At 44.2% G+C, this 15,830-nt stretch overlaps 1 protein-coding gene across 6 annotated transcripts in view; it reads left to right on the top strand.

Moving 5' to 3' along the window:
- Nucleotides 1–9,005: 9,005 nt before the first annotated feature.
- ZNF438 (zinc finger protein 438) overlaps nucleotides 9,006–15,830 on the top strand; it is a 199,517-nt gene continuing 192,692 nt past the window's right edge. For all 6 annotated transcript variants that reach the window (XM_047754513.1, XM_047754520.1, XM_047754511.1 and 3 more), the window contains exon 1: nucleotides 9,006–9,126. The gene's annotated coding sequence lies outside the window, so the exon portion shown is untranslated. The remainder of the gene's footprint in view (nucleotides 9,127–15,830) is intronic.

Raw genomic sequence — 15,830 nt, 5'->3', positions numbered from 1 at the left:
AATGCAAAAACTGAAACTATAAAACTTTTGGAAGTTCCATGTTACCCAAGTCACAAGAACTATCACATTTAAAACATTTTTTGAAATGAAATCCAGTGTGACTTTGCTTCTACTCTAGAAAAGCAGAAAATGCTATCTATATATGTATCTATCCATCTATCCATCCATCCATCTATCCATCTACCTACTTTCCTGGTTCCTTTTCATACCTTTGGGTTGTATACAGACCACAAAACAATGGGCAAGAGCCTCTGGTCTTCAGTGCCCTGTGGCTGCCACTCCTGGTCATCCCTGCCCATGGGCCTGTGTAATCCATTCACAGATATAGAGCCTCATGCCTCTGGATCAAGTGTGACCCCAGACACTCTAACGTCTAGCTTCTGAGCATGCACACTCCTTGGGGCCCTGTGTAGAGTTGAGCCATTGATGGAACCTATAATTGATGTGAATCCCCTCTCCAACATCTCCCTTCTTTTTCCCCAGCTTCCAGCCTCTCTTTCACCTTTGCAACTGTTCCCCAAGTATGGATGGTGGACCAGAAGCATCATCTGAGAACTGCTTTACAGTTTAAAATTTGTCAGGCAGCTCCCATGTGTAGTCAGGGCTGAGAATCACTGTTGTAGATTTCAGAACAAGGATGATGACAGAGATGCCTAAGAATATACACACCATGAATACATTTTAAAATATTTAAATGATTCAAGTCTAGGACAAGGAAGTGTTAAGTGTATTGAGAAGTTACCAGTCCAGTCTCTTCATTAGCTGAGAAAACCTTCTTGGGAAAAGTGGGGTGTAAGGATACAAGTTGCAGAATATTCTGGTTCTTCTTCTTGCAGACGAGGGGTTTCCTGGAGGATGGCTTTCATCTTGGATGGTAAGTGACTTTGGGAATGTAGGTCAAGCATGACTGAGCAACAGGACGGAAAGAGCCTGAATCCTTGACACCATCATGGGTAGACTGGTCCTAGATCACGTACATCCAGACCTTTTTACACACTAAGAAATGATCTTTAATCTTGTGTAAGCCTGTTACCTCATGGTTTTTCTATCATTTGCAACCAAACCTTATCCTGACTAATGTCAGCAGCAATACCTAGCATATGACCAGACAAGAGCATCTTCTCCTAAAAAGAGACTAATTAAATACCTACATTCTCTACAGCCTCAAAACTTACTTTGAAGTATAATTTAAAGGTGACTGAGACCACCATGTGTGGTATAGAATGAAACATGAATGTGATAATTAAGAAAGTAATTAGCTTGCCTTCTCCCATGTGGTTACATGAGAACAGAGGCCAAGGGAAAGAAAGAAACTTCTGTGACTCTGCTGGGGAAGCACGAGTGCTCTGGGAATGCTGTCAATACAACAGTCACCTATGCTGGGCCATACTGGACATCTAGTCTTTTATTTCTTTCTTTATTTTTGGCTGCACTCAGCTTGTGGAAGTTCCCAGGCCAGGGGTCAAACCTGTGTCACGGCAGTGACCCGGGCAGCTGCAGTGGGGTCCTTAACCCACTGTGCCACAAGGGAACCCCATCTTCTCTTTTGCTCTCCAGGTTTTCCTAAGTATTTTTCTCTTTTCTTTAAATACCGAAAAGCGGTATCTTAGTGGGAAATCTCAAATGCACAAAATGTTAATTCTCTAGAAGACAGATATACAAACTGAAAGAAAAAAATCTATTGGTCAGGCAAAAAGTAACTTGAAAATCATTAATTCACTTAAAGCATTTCTGGACATAAAGCTGTTTATTTTGCAGGTTTTATGATCCTTCTTAAGCTAGAGACTTAACTGCTCAAGCCCTTCACTTTCAAGATCCATCATAAGCTCAAGTGCCTTCAGGGGCCAAGTGGGTGGGTTAAATAGCCCCCAGATGGGATTATGGGAAAATGGGAATATCTGTCTCTGAACTGGGCAGCTTCATACCAATAATGAACAGAGGTAACTAGGGGGGCCCACCATCAGCAGAGCCTCTGATTTTTTTTTTTTTTGGAAGGAAATATATGCTTTTTAAATGTTATCTTCTGATAGTCAGTTAAAAATTTTCAGAACAAAACATAGACCAAAGCAAACACCTCAGTGAGCTGAGTACCATCTGAAGTTTAAAGTCTAGATGCAACTGGATCTGTGTTTGCAAAATCAGATTTTAAAATTTAACTTTAGGGTGTTCCCATTGTGGCACAGTGAGTTAAGAATCCAACTGCAAAGGAAAAATTTAAACAACAACAACAAAAACAACAAAGAATCCAACTGTAGCAGCTCAGGTCACTGCAGAGACATGAGTTAGATCCCTAAGCCCAGTGCAGTGGGTTAAAGGATTTGGTGTTGCTGCAGCTGTGGCTTGGATTCAGTCCCTGGCCTGGGAACTTCCATAAGCTGTGGGCGTGGCCATAAAAATAATAAAATTAAACTAAAAAGTAAAAAAGTAAGTAAAAAATAAAATTTGACTTTAATTTGGCCTTATTATCTTGCTTTAATTGATTACAAATTGTCTGAACCCAATATAAAGGGCAAATAATAGATGACAAGCTGTTGGGGAGAGACACGCTGAAGTAATTGCCAGAGGGAACCATCACATACCTTTTGAGCCAGATAGAACTTAACTGGAATAAAACTCAGAGACATTGTGACTTTGTTTTCCCAGAACAGGGGCTTTGAGGATAATCAAGGGTTTCAGTGATGACAGAGAGGACCTCTGCCTCCTGAACTGCACCCACCTGTCACCTATCAGGGAGATGACAGTCCCTCTTCAACTAACTGAATTCAAGAAATTTACCCAACACTTTTATGTGTCGGGAACTGTGTTAGGTGCTAAGGACACAAAGTTGAGCGAATCAGTCTTGGTATTCAAAGAATTCATACTTAGTGGGGAAGAGAAAAAAAGCATAAAAAATTGTAATACAATCTATTGTGTACTAGAAAATTAAAAAAATGCTATCAATTATAAGATAGTCCATTATTCTCTGGTAAATCTAGGAAGAGATTACTTGAACTATGCTGTCCTTCCAATTGTAAGATGCATTCAGATTTCAGAGCTATTTAAATGTCATGTTCAATAGGAGCTTCCAGTCTGGTGCAGTGGGTTAGGGAACCCATGTTGCTGCAGCTGTGGTGTAGGTTACAGTTGCAGCTTGGATTCAGTCCCTGGCCCAGGAATTTCTATATACCTCGAGTGTAGCCAAAAAAGGAAAAAAAAAAAAAAAGTCATGTGCTATATATTTTTTTTATTATTAAAGTATGGTTGATTTACAGTGTTGTATCAATTTCTGCCTTACAGCATAGTGACCCCCCCATACACACACTCTTTTTCTTGTACTATTTTCCATCATAGTCTATCCAAAAGACTGGATATAGTTTCCAGTGCTTATACAGTAGGGCCCGATTGCTTATCCATTCTATATGTAATAGTTTGCATCTACCAACCACAAACTCCCAGTCTATCCGCCTTCCCCTTTGGCAACCACAAGTCTATTCTCTATGTCTGTGAGTCTATTTCTGCTTTGTAGATAAGTTCATTTGTGCCATATTTTAGATTCCACATATAAGTGACATCATAGGTATTTGTCTTTCTGACTTACTTCACTTAATATGAGAATCTCTGGTTGAATCCGTGTTGCTGCTAATGCCGTTATTTCATTCTTTTTTATGGCTGAGTGGTATTCATGAAAGAGCGGAGGGAAGAGAGGATCAGACCATCTGGGCAAAGCAGGGAGCTCCAGTGAATATTTTCGGCTGAAACTGGAAGTCAGATCACTTTAAGCTGTGTGGCCTCGGGCAAGTCACTCAAACTCACTTTTCCCCTCATCTCTAAAACAAGGTAAAAGCAGGAGTTACTCTGAAGAGTTGTGAAGATTAAACAAAGATTTCACATATCGATTTTGTTTTAAGTGCTCAGTGAAGACTGGCTATGATTAGCAGAGGAAATTCATGATAGAAAGGGGAGGTCTTTTGCAAGGCACCAGGGAGAACACAGATTCCAGGGAGGGAGAAAAGCATGCACAAAGACCCTGGGGCCAGTTTCTGGAACATTCTGCCCGACTGCTGCGCTGTAGCAGGTGAAGCTTCTTCCTTGAGGAGTTCTAGATCTTTTGGGCACCCTCTTCTTTTTCCTGCACCTTCCTCCCCTGCCCTGCCATCCCAACACACCCACGAAGACATCTTGGTTCTTTCAGCTTTTTCCTCAAAAGCCGCTCCTGGCCCTTTACGCAGTCATGAACCTGGCTCCTTGGAGTCAGCCCTAGTGACCAGCCCTCCATTTCCGTTCTCATTCCCCCATCCGGATCTTGCTTCTGGGAGAAGCCTTTGTCCAGCATCCTTTGTTTAAGAGGATTCTTTGCTGTTCCTCCTGTCTGTCAGTTTCCTTAAGGGATGTCATGCACAATAGGGCATGAATTCCCCAGAGTTTATTCCCTCTGAACATTTAGTGACCCTCACCCGCTCTGAGGTTTGGAGGTTACCAGACTTCTCCAATTAAATGGGCACAGAAGTACCTGATTAATAATAGACCTGACCTTGTTTGAGGTTTTGGTATATTGTGTTGCCTCATCATTTTAAATGGTTTTCCTCCTAAAGGCATTTTCTTCTCAGTATTATTTCTATTTTATTATTATTATTTTTTTTTTATGGCTGCACCTGTGACATATGGAATTTCCCAGGCCAGGGGTCAAATGGGTGCTGCAGCTGAGGTCTCCACCACAGCCACAGCAACACAGGATCCAAGGTGTATCTGTGACCTGCACTGCAGCTTGCCAGTGCGGGTTCCTTAATCTGTTAAGCTAGGCCAGGGATTGAACTCGCATCCTCAGAGAAACAGGGTTGTGTTCTTAACCCCTGAGCCACAACGGAAACTCCCTTGGTATTATTTCTATTAACACGGTGGCCCCATTTTAGAAAGGAACTAGTATCTTGAATAAGAAACCCAGCCAGTCTGTGGATTTGAGGCCCTGCCTCCATTCATTGCTCTAGGCATCTTTAGTGAGTACCTGCTCGGGGTTCAGTACTCAGCTACCAGGAAAGATCTGAGATAGAACAAGACCTACATTGTGCAAACTCTCACAGAGCAGCCCAGCAGGGGTGCAAATGAAAATCATGTCCAAGGCTCAGAGCAAAGAGTTTAGGGAAAGCTTCTTAGAGGATGCTTCTGCTCAGTAGAGACCAACAGGATGAGGAGAATTAGTTCAGTAAAGGGGTGAGAGAAGAGAGATGGTAAAATGAGACACAAAATAGTACTTTGCAAACCATGTGGCTGCAGACATGTGTCAGATTGTGGGATTAATAACAATCTCTTTCTTCTTTTGATTTTTAGGGCCGCATGTGTAGCATACGAAAGTTCCCAGGCTAGAGGTCAAATCAGAGCTACAGGTGCCTACATCACAGCTCATGGCAACACAAGATCCTTAATCCACTGAGCAAGGCCGGGGGTCACTCTGGAGAGGCTTCGTGGATACCAGTCGGGTTCGTTACCTCTGAGCCATAACAGGAACTCCAAGCCCTCCAATTTCTGTCCTTGGTCTCCCTTCCAACCAAGCTTCCCAAGCAAGCTTCTTTCTTAGAATAACCTCTCCATTGGGTATAACTCTTGTTTTATGGATGTTGATCATATTCCTATTATATACCTTTTTTTTTTTTTTTTCTGGAGGCAGGAGTCCTTCTGCATGTAGAAGGAACCTGCTTATTGTGTTGATCACCTGGGAAAAAAATCTCTCAGACCAGATTCTGGAGCTGAGAGGCAGACAAGGGGGTTGGAGTGGGATTTGGTTTCTGCTGATCTTGATTCTGAACCATGAAGTATGCACAGAAGTTAGGCAAGGGTAGTTAAGACAGCGTTTTTGAAACTTTTTGGGTTGTATTCCATGGTAAGAAATACATGATCAAAGCAACTTGACATACTCACAAAAGGACTGAACAGGCACTAGTCTCCCAAAGTTTGTGTTTTGGTCAAAATTACCCCTGTTGTATGGGATATAATTTGATATTTTATATTTTGGATTCTGATGAGTGTTTTGGGGGTGATAGTTCATCAGTGGGTCACAAAATCAACTTAATGAGTCATGAAGAGCTCTTTGAAAATGGAAATAGAAGAGGTGTTCCCTGGTGGTTCAGTGGGTTAAGCATCCTGCGTTGTCACTGCTACGGTGCAGTGCAGGAACTTCTGAATGCCACAGCTGTGGTCGAAAAAAAAGAGTAAGAAAGAAAGGAAAGAAAGAAAGAAAACACTGAAATAGAAGTATTCAAGTAGAGACAGGTTGGTAAACAGTGAAGAAGAAACCCCCACATTGTGGGCAGTCCTTAGGATCCGGAATTTACAGATCTTGTACTTTGCAGCCTGTTTCCTGCATGAATCTCAATACAGATTAGCGGTTACAGCTGCAGATTCTGGAGTTTCTTGACTCTGCTACTCAGAGGCTTTGAGACATGAAGCATTTGGTCTCCTGCACTCTGCTTGCCTCAAGTATAAATGGGAGATGGTAACAGCACTTACCTCATCCAAGTGCAAGGATTAAATGAATTAATTCAGTGTCTGGTGCGTATACACATCCAGCAAATATTAGCCATTAAATTTCAACCTCTTTCTTTTTCCCCTCATATAAGGTTCAACTTTTCCCTGTTTGCTAGTAGGACAAAAGAAAGAGCGCTCTGCAGCCCAACTTGCAAAGGGCAGCAGATATCAGAGTGAAAGAACCACCAGGGAAAATTGAAACTCCAAGGGCCAGAGTGAGGAAAGGTCCTTAGTTTTTACAGTGGTAACCCTTGAATGTCCAGGATTTTTGTTTTTGTTTTGTTTTTCTTAAAGAAAGCAGTTCCCCTAACAGTTCCTTTCTCTAATATCAACTAACATTTGACCCCAGCTCTTGGCTACTTACCTAGATCAGATTCCAGTCTGTTACAGAAACTGGCCTGAATCTGATAACGTATTTCCCCCTGAATTTCTACCTGATATTCCCTGTGGTTCTGCTCCTTGTCAGGGTACCTTTCTGCTTGTCAAATTTTGTTGGCCACATTACTTCTTTCCTGCATGTAGCAATAGAGGAGGTTTTGGGTTTTTGCTTTGTTAGAAAATCTTGGGGTGTCAAGAGGAAAAAAAAAACTAATAAGTTGTGAAGGAAAGAATGTATCCTGTTGTATCATCTTTCAGAGGCAAAAGTACTTTGTATTTAAAAACTTCTGGAGTTACTGTTGTGGCTCAGTGGAGACAAATCTGACTATCATCCAAAGGAACGCAGGTTGGATCCCTGGCCTCCCTCAGTGGGTTAAGGATCTGGCATTGCTGTGAGCTGTGGTATGGGCAGCAGATGCAGCTGAGATCCCAAGTTGTTGTGGCTGTGGTGTAGGCTGGCAGCTGTAGCTCTGATTAGACCCCTAGCCTGGAAATTTCCAGATGCTGCAGGTGTGGCCCTAAAAAACAACCCCCCCCCAAAAATCATAAAAAAATTTCCAATTTTGGGGATGACACAAATAAAACATTTATAAGCATGTACATAATGAAATTAACAATTTAAGTTTCTTAAAATTGTTGCTTTGGGTGGAAAAATATAAACATTGCTATTTTTCAATATATAGAACTTTTTTAAAGCACTATTTCTATTACTCTGGCCCACAGAACAAAAATTTTTTCTTAAAATTATGTACAAACTTCACAAATGTCTTACATCAGTTGATAATGATCATTAAAACACTGTATGAGATGTTAAGATAAGATATCCAAATCAGAAACTTCTTTAAACTTTAATTACTTAAGTGGATTTTTCCTGAATAACGCACATGTTTACTTTTAACCAGCCCAGATGTCAAGAGTTAAAGGCTCACATTCCCAGTCATCACTCTTTCCTATGAACATACTACAGTATTTTCAATGAGAGTGTAAACAAAGTATTGTTTTAGATTTTATTTACACTGGAGCTGCCTGGCAAAATTCCAAGCTTGTGCTAGCTATTTGTAATGATTCCAAGTTAAGTTTTTAAAAGTGATCCTTTCTCTTTTCAATACTTCCTCCTTAGGGTCTATTTTCAAGGCCTGTTTTTCCCATTCTTTTTCCGCAAGACATATTGTCTCAGCTACTTTTTTACCGTAACATTTTTTTTTTTCTGTCTGTAAGAGTAATACAAAAATCCTACAAGCCAGGAATAAATCTGTTTACTATGTTGCCATCGGTTCCAACAGCCTTCATTTTTCCTTCCACTGAGCCATCTTTTAACCAGAACTCATCATCTGTAAGAACACAGAAAATAGCATAAAAAGGAGCAGCGACCCGGGGGTTGGGCACAGCAAAGTATCACGTGAGTAGGACGTGGTGGGAAGTTTACACCAGCGAAGGAAAGTACGTATTTGTTTACATTGATCATCCTTTGCTAAATAGAAGGGAACGATAGTCTGCAAGCAGTTTCTTCGAGCCAAAGCGGGAAACCAGTAGGAACGGGAGAGGCTAAAAACTTAAAAGGCAACAGGATCAGCAGGGACAGGGCGGGGTCTCCGGGGCGCTTAGAGCGGGAGCCGGAAGGGCGGACTCCAGGGGGCGGGGCTGAGCCGAGCATGGGCGGGGCCAAGCTAGGGCAGGTCCGGTTGGGGTGGATCCTAAGCAGGAGTGGGCGTGGCCGAGATCAGGCCGGTCCTGTTGGGGCGGAGCCTGGGGCGGGGCGAGGTACAAGCGAGGGCCGGTGGGAGAGCTGACTCCTCCCCGCCGAGAGGCCGTAGCACCTGATGGAGAACAAATGGTGTTTCCGCACGTGGAGAACTTTTAAGGAACACGTGAGGGAAGGAAGGCAGTGTCTGTGGAAAATCTACCTCACAATCCTGTCGTTCTGCCCCAGTCCCTTGGCGATAGCTTGTTTGCTATGTTCCCGGGGTCTCTGTCCCCTCCTGTTGATCTCCCGCCCCCCGAGCGACACGCCTGAAGAGCAGTTTTCTCAAGCAGCCTCTGCTCTCAGTGGCTGGGCCTATGAAGCCCGCCAGGCGGCAGCCACGCAGGCCGTCTGCGCCTGCGCCCAAGGCCGAGGAGAGAGGCGTGTCTCCCGCCGGCGCGCTGGGGGCGGAGCCGTGGGGGCGGGCGGTGGCGCCCCGAAGGCTGACCTGCCCGCGCTCGGGGTCCCGTGACGTCACCTCGCCGTGACGCGTACGCTGTAGGAAAACTGTAAGTTTCTGAGGATTTCCTGCAGCTCCCGGGGCCTGCGGGGTTCGCCCAGCGGCTCTCTCTTTCGGAGTCAGAGGCGGCCGTGGGTTCTGGTTCTGGTCCTGGGGTGGTTCGGGGAGCCACAGAACGCGGCGACGGGATAGGTACCCGCCCAGGGAGGGAGCGCGCCCTCTGCAGCGGGAGGGCGGGGAGTGCGAGCGGGCTAGGCCGCGCCCCTGGAGGTCCGCAGCTGGCCCCTGCGCCGCGGGCGAAGGCCAGGGAGGGGGAGCCCGTAGGCGGAGCCCCTGTTCTTTCTTCTCCGGTGAGGACACTGGCTTCCCCTCTGCCCCGGAGTTTGACAGGTTGAGTAAGGGATGCAGGGTTGCTTCAGAGACCCCAGATCCGGCTAGCGACCATATCGCTGAAGACAGGTGGTAACATTTGCTGCCTTAGTTTCCTTTCTGTGTGAAATAGAGATAAAACAGCTTCTTGCCTCCCTAGTATACATCGCACAGGGCCAGGAGCGTTGGGAGAGCATGTGTGGTAACACAAGCATGTAACCCTGTAGGGAGGAAGCTTAAAAAGACGATGATTATTCTGAGAATGTGTTGACTAGCAGCCATCTGACAAAGGTCTTGTAGGTAGGCATCCATTTCACAATTTTGCCTTTTCGCCTTCCTCTGCCCCATCTGATGATGGACCACACTAGAACCCCATGGCCGTTTTGAACTCTTGTTTCTGAACTTGATGAAGCAGGGATCAAGCAATTCACAGTCTCCTGGACAAATACGAGACGCCCCCCCGCCGGCCGCCCCCGCCCTGTTTGGTTTTGCAGAGACAACTTGGAGCGTCCCAGATCAATACACGTACACTCATCACAGACACTGAGTTTTAGGGGTGGTTGCTGTGTCAGTTTGAAATACCCCATCATCGTCTGACAGCCTGACTTGTTTGGTTGGCCAGGGGTTGGTACATAATTGATGAGTTAGTGCTGTGCTATAAAACTTGTCAAATTCAGGAACAAGGATTTATCAGGAGCTTTGAAAGGAAGACTCTTGGGCTCGCCTCAGCGTGTATTTATTCTGGAGATTGAGAGAACACATTTCTGTGAATTCAGCTCAGGGGCCTAATACCCTTCCATCCTCATTCGGAGAGCCTTAGAATCAGAAAGCAGGGATTCTAATTTTTTTTTCCCCCTGGTAGTTACTAGCTTTGTGTCTAAAATTATGTCACCCAGATTTGGAACTTTCTTTTTTCTCTCTAAAATGGGAGACAATGTTATATCTGCTGTTGCTTTTTCTTCAAGGATCAGAGAGATCGTGAATGCGAAAACGAGGGACCAGTTAAGCACAGTATTGTTATTAAGAAATTTGCGCCAGTCCCCTAGTCTGGATGAGATGTGTGCATCAAAGTCAGGTTCTGAGTCCGAACTAGAAATGGAGCAGCAAATAAGACAAAGTCTCCGGCCTGGTGGAGCTCATGTTCCAGCGGGGCATCAGGCAACAAAAAATAAGTCCATCATACTGTCTAAGTGTTGAGTACAGTGAAGTAAAACAAGATAAGAACAATCTGGGCAAACTGAAGTTGCTTCACATGGGGTCTGTCAAGGAATACCTTTTGAAGGAGGTAATAGGTGAGTTGATTGACATAAGAGGAACCTCAGGTGAGAACATTTCAGGCAGGAATAATCACAGCCGTAAACCCTTACCTAGAGCTTACTCTATGTGAGGCCCTCTTCTAAATGCTGAATTACATTTTTACACCTTCTGAGGTTTGTACTCATAGGTCCATTTTTGTAGATAAGGAAACTGACAGAAAGCAGGTTAGGAATTTGCCCAAGGTTGCCCAGCTAAAGCGTGGTAGGGACAGTTTGAATTAGGACAGCCTGACTTCAGAGTGCAGACTTCAGAGGACAATCCCATAGTGCCTCACAGAAGAAGCCACAGTGGAGCATGCTCCGAGGTGGCCAAGGCATGGCAAGGTGAGAGTTTTTAGAACACAGCAAGGAAGGGGGAAGGTGGTGGCGGGGGATGTTGGAAGGCCAGGCAACTGTAGGGGCCCTGGTAGGCCGTGGTGAAGTAAGCGTGATGGAAAACCATTGGAAAGTTTGCATCACAGGAGTGGCATCTGATTTCAATTTTCTTAGATGGAGAGTTAACTGTGGGGTCGCAGAGTGGGGAGAATTGAAAATGGGGAGATGGGAAGCGCTTGCTGTCCCCTGGGGGAGAGAAGATGGGAGCCTGGGCTAAGGGGAAGTGGTTGGAGAGGTAATAGTACGGGATCAAATTCCTGGTACACTTTTTCCTTCTTTTTGGATGCCCGCAGCATATGGAGTTCCCAGGCCAGGGATCAGATCTGAGTTGTGGTTGTGACCTGTGCCAAAGCTCTGGCAATGTCCAATCCTTTAACGCACTGTGCAGGTCCAGGATGGAACCTATGCCCTGGTGCTGCCAAAACACCACCAATCCCGTTGCACCACAGCGGGCACTCTCCCCCGGTAGACTTTTGAAGCTCGAACCACTGGTGTGGACTTTGTAGTTGGGGTGTGAGAAAGAGGAAGAAGGGTGACTTCTTGAGTTCCGGGCTGAAACAACTGGACAGTGGTGCTCTTTACTGAGAAGGAAGAAAGGGGTTTGGGAAGAAAACCGTGAATTTTATTTTATTTTTTTTTCTTTTTAGGGCTGTACCCACAGCATATGGAAGTTTCCAGGCTAGGTGTCAAATAGGAGCTGTACCTGCTGGCATATACCACAGCCACAGCAATGAAGGATCTGAGCCACATCTTCGACCCATACCACAGCTCATGGCAATGCTGGATCCTTAACCCACTGAACAAGGCCAGGGATCGAACCCACATCCTCATGGATACTAGTTGGGTTCCTTACTGCTGAGTCATGACGGGAACTCACTGAATTCTGTTTTGGACCAGCTTTAGGTGCCTGATTAGAAACAGCAGTACCAGTCCTAGTCGTAGCAGTAAGCACTGTGAGAGCATGAATTGTGTACTTGGCAGGGTTTTAGGCACTTTTGCACTTATCAATTCATTTAATCCTCATAGCAGTTGTGTGTGCAAGGAACCACTAGAGCCCTGCTTTACACATGAAAAGACAAGCATGGAGAGGTTAAAAGTGACCTGCCTACAGTCAGCCACCCAACTGGGTAGTGATGGAGCTGGGCTTCCACCCCAAGCAGTCTGGCTTCAGAGTCGTCACAATTCATCCCTGGAACTCCTTCCAAGTGGACGCATTGAATGGGTGGTTGAAGGTGTGAATGTGGAACTTGGGGAAGGTCAGGGCTGAAGACGCACATTTACATTTCTGAAGAGAAAGCCTGCTCTCCTTCCTCATCTAAACCTTGATTGTCTAGGGAGAAAAGAACACGGGCCATGGGGCTGTGCTCACTGGCTTTTCATTCCTCCATTCTGCTTAGGCAGCTGTATCCAAATCATTTTCCTTCCTTGAGGGTCCAGAGGGTGAGGTCTTTATCTCTCTCATTTTTAATTTTTTTAGATTTTTTTTAAGGGCTGCGCCTGCAGCATATAGAAGTTCCCAGGCTAGGGATTGAATCAGAGTTACAGCTGCTGGCCTGCACCATAGCCACAGCAACGCGGAATCCGAGCCACATCTGCAGCGCACACCGTAGCTCATGGCAATGCTGGATCCCTGACCCACTGAGTGAGGCCAGGGATTGAACCCACATCCTCATGAATACGAGTCGGATTCGTTTCCGCTGTGCCACAATGGGAACTTCCTTCTGTGTCTTTATTATGTCTCTATTTCTCATCCCTAATCCGGTGCCTGCCATGGAGTAGATGTCAGACTTTCTTTGCAGGACACGGGGTTAGGTTTAGGGGTCCAGCCATCAGTAGAACACAGCTCTCCTTCTGGAGGAGCAGAGTCTGAAGGAGGACCTGTGGGAATAAGACTAGGGCTGGCTGAACACAGAAGCCTGGGCTGGTGAGTTCACCCCAGCCTTCTCGCTGCCCCATATGCTTGAGGGGTGGGGCAGGAAGGGGTCAGAGCAACAAAAGAATGCCTAAGCAGTGGCAGATGGATTTGAGGCCTCCCAAGAGCTCTTTGCAACAAAAGAATGGCTCCAAACATTTCATAGTTTCCCCTCTTTGCATTAGTTTTCTTTGGCAACCGTATAATTTTCACCAAATGAAGTAAAATTTGATATTTGAATATCCCAGTGGAGTGATGAGTTTTTCCAGCTCTATTACCTCAGTGTTGACAAGGGCTGGCTAGTGAAATAAGGGAGTTGGCTGGAAAGGTTGCAGATTGCATCATAGAGGGTGATGGAGGGCTCGTGTGAAGTATTTCGGCAGGTTTCCACCAGTTTAAGTATCTCCTGCCAAAGTTCCACACATTGGAATATGTTTGAGTTTCTCTTCCGATCATCCCTTTAACAATGAGCTATGTGTTTTGGTCGCAGAAAAAGGATCTGGTGATATTTGTCATAGATGGAACTATGAATTATATCTCTTAACATCTCTTAGAGGTGGAACAAGGTGGAACATAGAAACTTGAAGAATACACACAAAAATAGCTGTCTTTTTTCCATAGATCTCTTTCGGGGCATGCAGTAACCTCCACACATATATCACAACTTTACTACTTCCTAATAGTAAATGGTTCACATTTGAACCATTGAAAGATTATATAAATTTGCACCATCGTAGTTTTTATAATTATTTACAGAGTTTTTTCCTTCCAATATGTAAACTTATATTTTGTTTAGCTTTTTTAGCTTTCGGTAGGAGAATTGATCTGAATTACCAAGGCGACCAGAACTCCAAACAGGAGCCCTCCACAAGTATAAACGTGGAGATGTGCCATGTCATTTTGCAGTTCACAAATTTTTTATTTTTATTTTTAGGGCTGCACCCATGGCATATGGAGGTTCCCAAGCTAGGGGTTGAATTGGAGCTACAGCTGCCGGCCTACACTACAGCCAGAGCAACACGGAGTCCCAGCTACTTCTGCAACCTCCAGCACAGCTCACGGCAATGCCGGATCCTTAACCCACTGAGTGAGGCCAGGGATTGGACCCGCGTCCTAATGGATCCTAGTTGGGTTTCCGCTGAGCCACAAAGGGAACTCCTAAAAGGTGAACGCCCTCTTGTGAACTCCCAGTTCACAAAATTTTAAATCTGCTATTGTATCATGCCTAAATGTAATGGAGTGGAAGTGATTATTATTATTGGTTTTTAAGCCACGATTGCAGTTAGCTTAAGAACATTAGATATGATATAAAGTAGAATTATATCCTAAGTGGCCTGCTGATGGCTCAGGCTTTGTCAGTTTTAAACCTAGGCTCTGGGAGGGCAAGTTGATGGTTATTAGTCAGGTAGGTCCCAGCAGAGAGTGAGTGATGGTGAGCTCTCCTATTAAAAGACAACAGAAGCCACTTTTCCTAATGCTGACTAGAGGAAATACAACATCAAATTCCTTTTAAAATTTTTAATTATATAATTTATTTTTTTAAATTTTTTACTTTTTTGTCTTTTTGGGGCTACACCTGTGGCATATGGAGGTTCCCAGGCTACAGGTCAAATGGGAGCTGTAGCTGCCGGCCTATGCCAGAGCCACAGCAACACGGGATCCGAGCCCAGTCTGTGACTTATACCATACCTCACGGCAAAGCCGGATCCTTAACCCACTGAGGGAGGCAGGGACTGAACCCACAACCTCATGGTTCCTAGTTGGATTCGTTTCCGCTGTGCCATGACGGGAACTCCTTTTTGTCTTTTTTAAAAAAATTTTTTATTTATATAATTTAAAACTGGGAGTTTCCATTGTGGCTCAGTGGGTTAGTATCTATGAACATATGGGTTTGATCCCTGGCCTTGCTCAGTGGGTTAAGGATCCAGTGTTGCTGTGAGCTATGGTGTAGGTTGCAGACATGGCTTGGATCCTGTGTTGCTGTGGCTATGGCGCATAGACCAGCAGCTGCAGTTCCTATGTGACCCCTAGCCTGGAAATTTCCATATGCTGCAGATGGGTGTGGCCTTAAAACAAAGCAAAAAGAAAAAAATTGTTACATTATGTTAAGAGTGCCAAGAAAGTCTATGTATATGTAAAGTACATGTCTGTATATATGTAAAAAGAGTTCCTTGTAGCCTATTGGGTTAGGGATCTAGCATTATCACTGCTGTGGCTCAGGTCACTCCTGTGGCACAGGTTCCATCCTGGTCTGAGAACTTCTGCATGCCTTGGGTTCAGTTTTTAAAAAAAAAAAAAAAAAGAAAGGATCCAATGTTAATGTATGCTTCTTGTAGGAAACTGTCTAGCCCTGTGATGGTAGGTAGTGGGCATTAACATTAAATATAATTATGTAATTAATTATATAATATATTTAATTATAATTAAGAATTATATTTAAAAAATTCCACTTCTTACATTTTCTCTTATTTTTGCATGTTGCCGTATATGTACATATTATATATTTAATAGCTGAATACTAATTTGTGTACTTGTACTTAATATTTAAATGTTTGAATATATTTAATTTTAATAATTGAAATAGATAAGTGGCACTTAATTTTGATTCATTTCATATTGGGTTGCTTAGAAATTAAAATCATGAGGCTTGTTTTTTTTTCCCACATAAACACTAACGAGTAATAATGAGTAAGTCATTAATTCTGGGTAGGGTCTAAACTTCAGTGGCAGGTTAACCAAGTTGTCACCCCAAGCGAACTCCAAAGAAGAAAGTTCTTAGAG

Source organism: Phacochoerus africanus, chromosome 12 (assembly GCF_016906955.1).
Source record: "Phacochoerus africanus isolate WHEZ1 chromosome 12, ROS_Pafr_v1, whole genome shotgun sequence".
Taxonomy (NCBI): Eukaryota; Metazoa; Chordata; class Mammalia; order Artiodactyla; family Suidae; genus Phacochoerus; species Phacochoerus africanus.
Note: the sequence above shows the minus strand (reverse complement) of the source record. Positions and strands in the feature narration are given on the sequence as shown.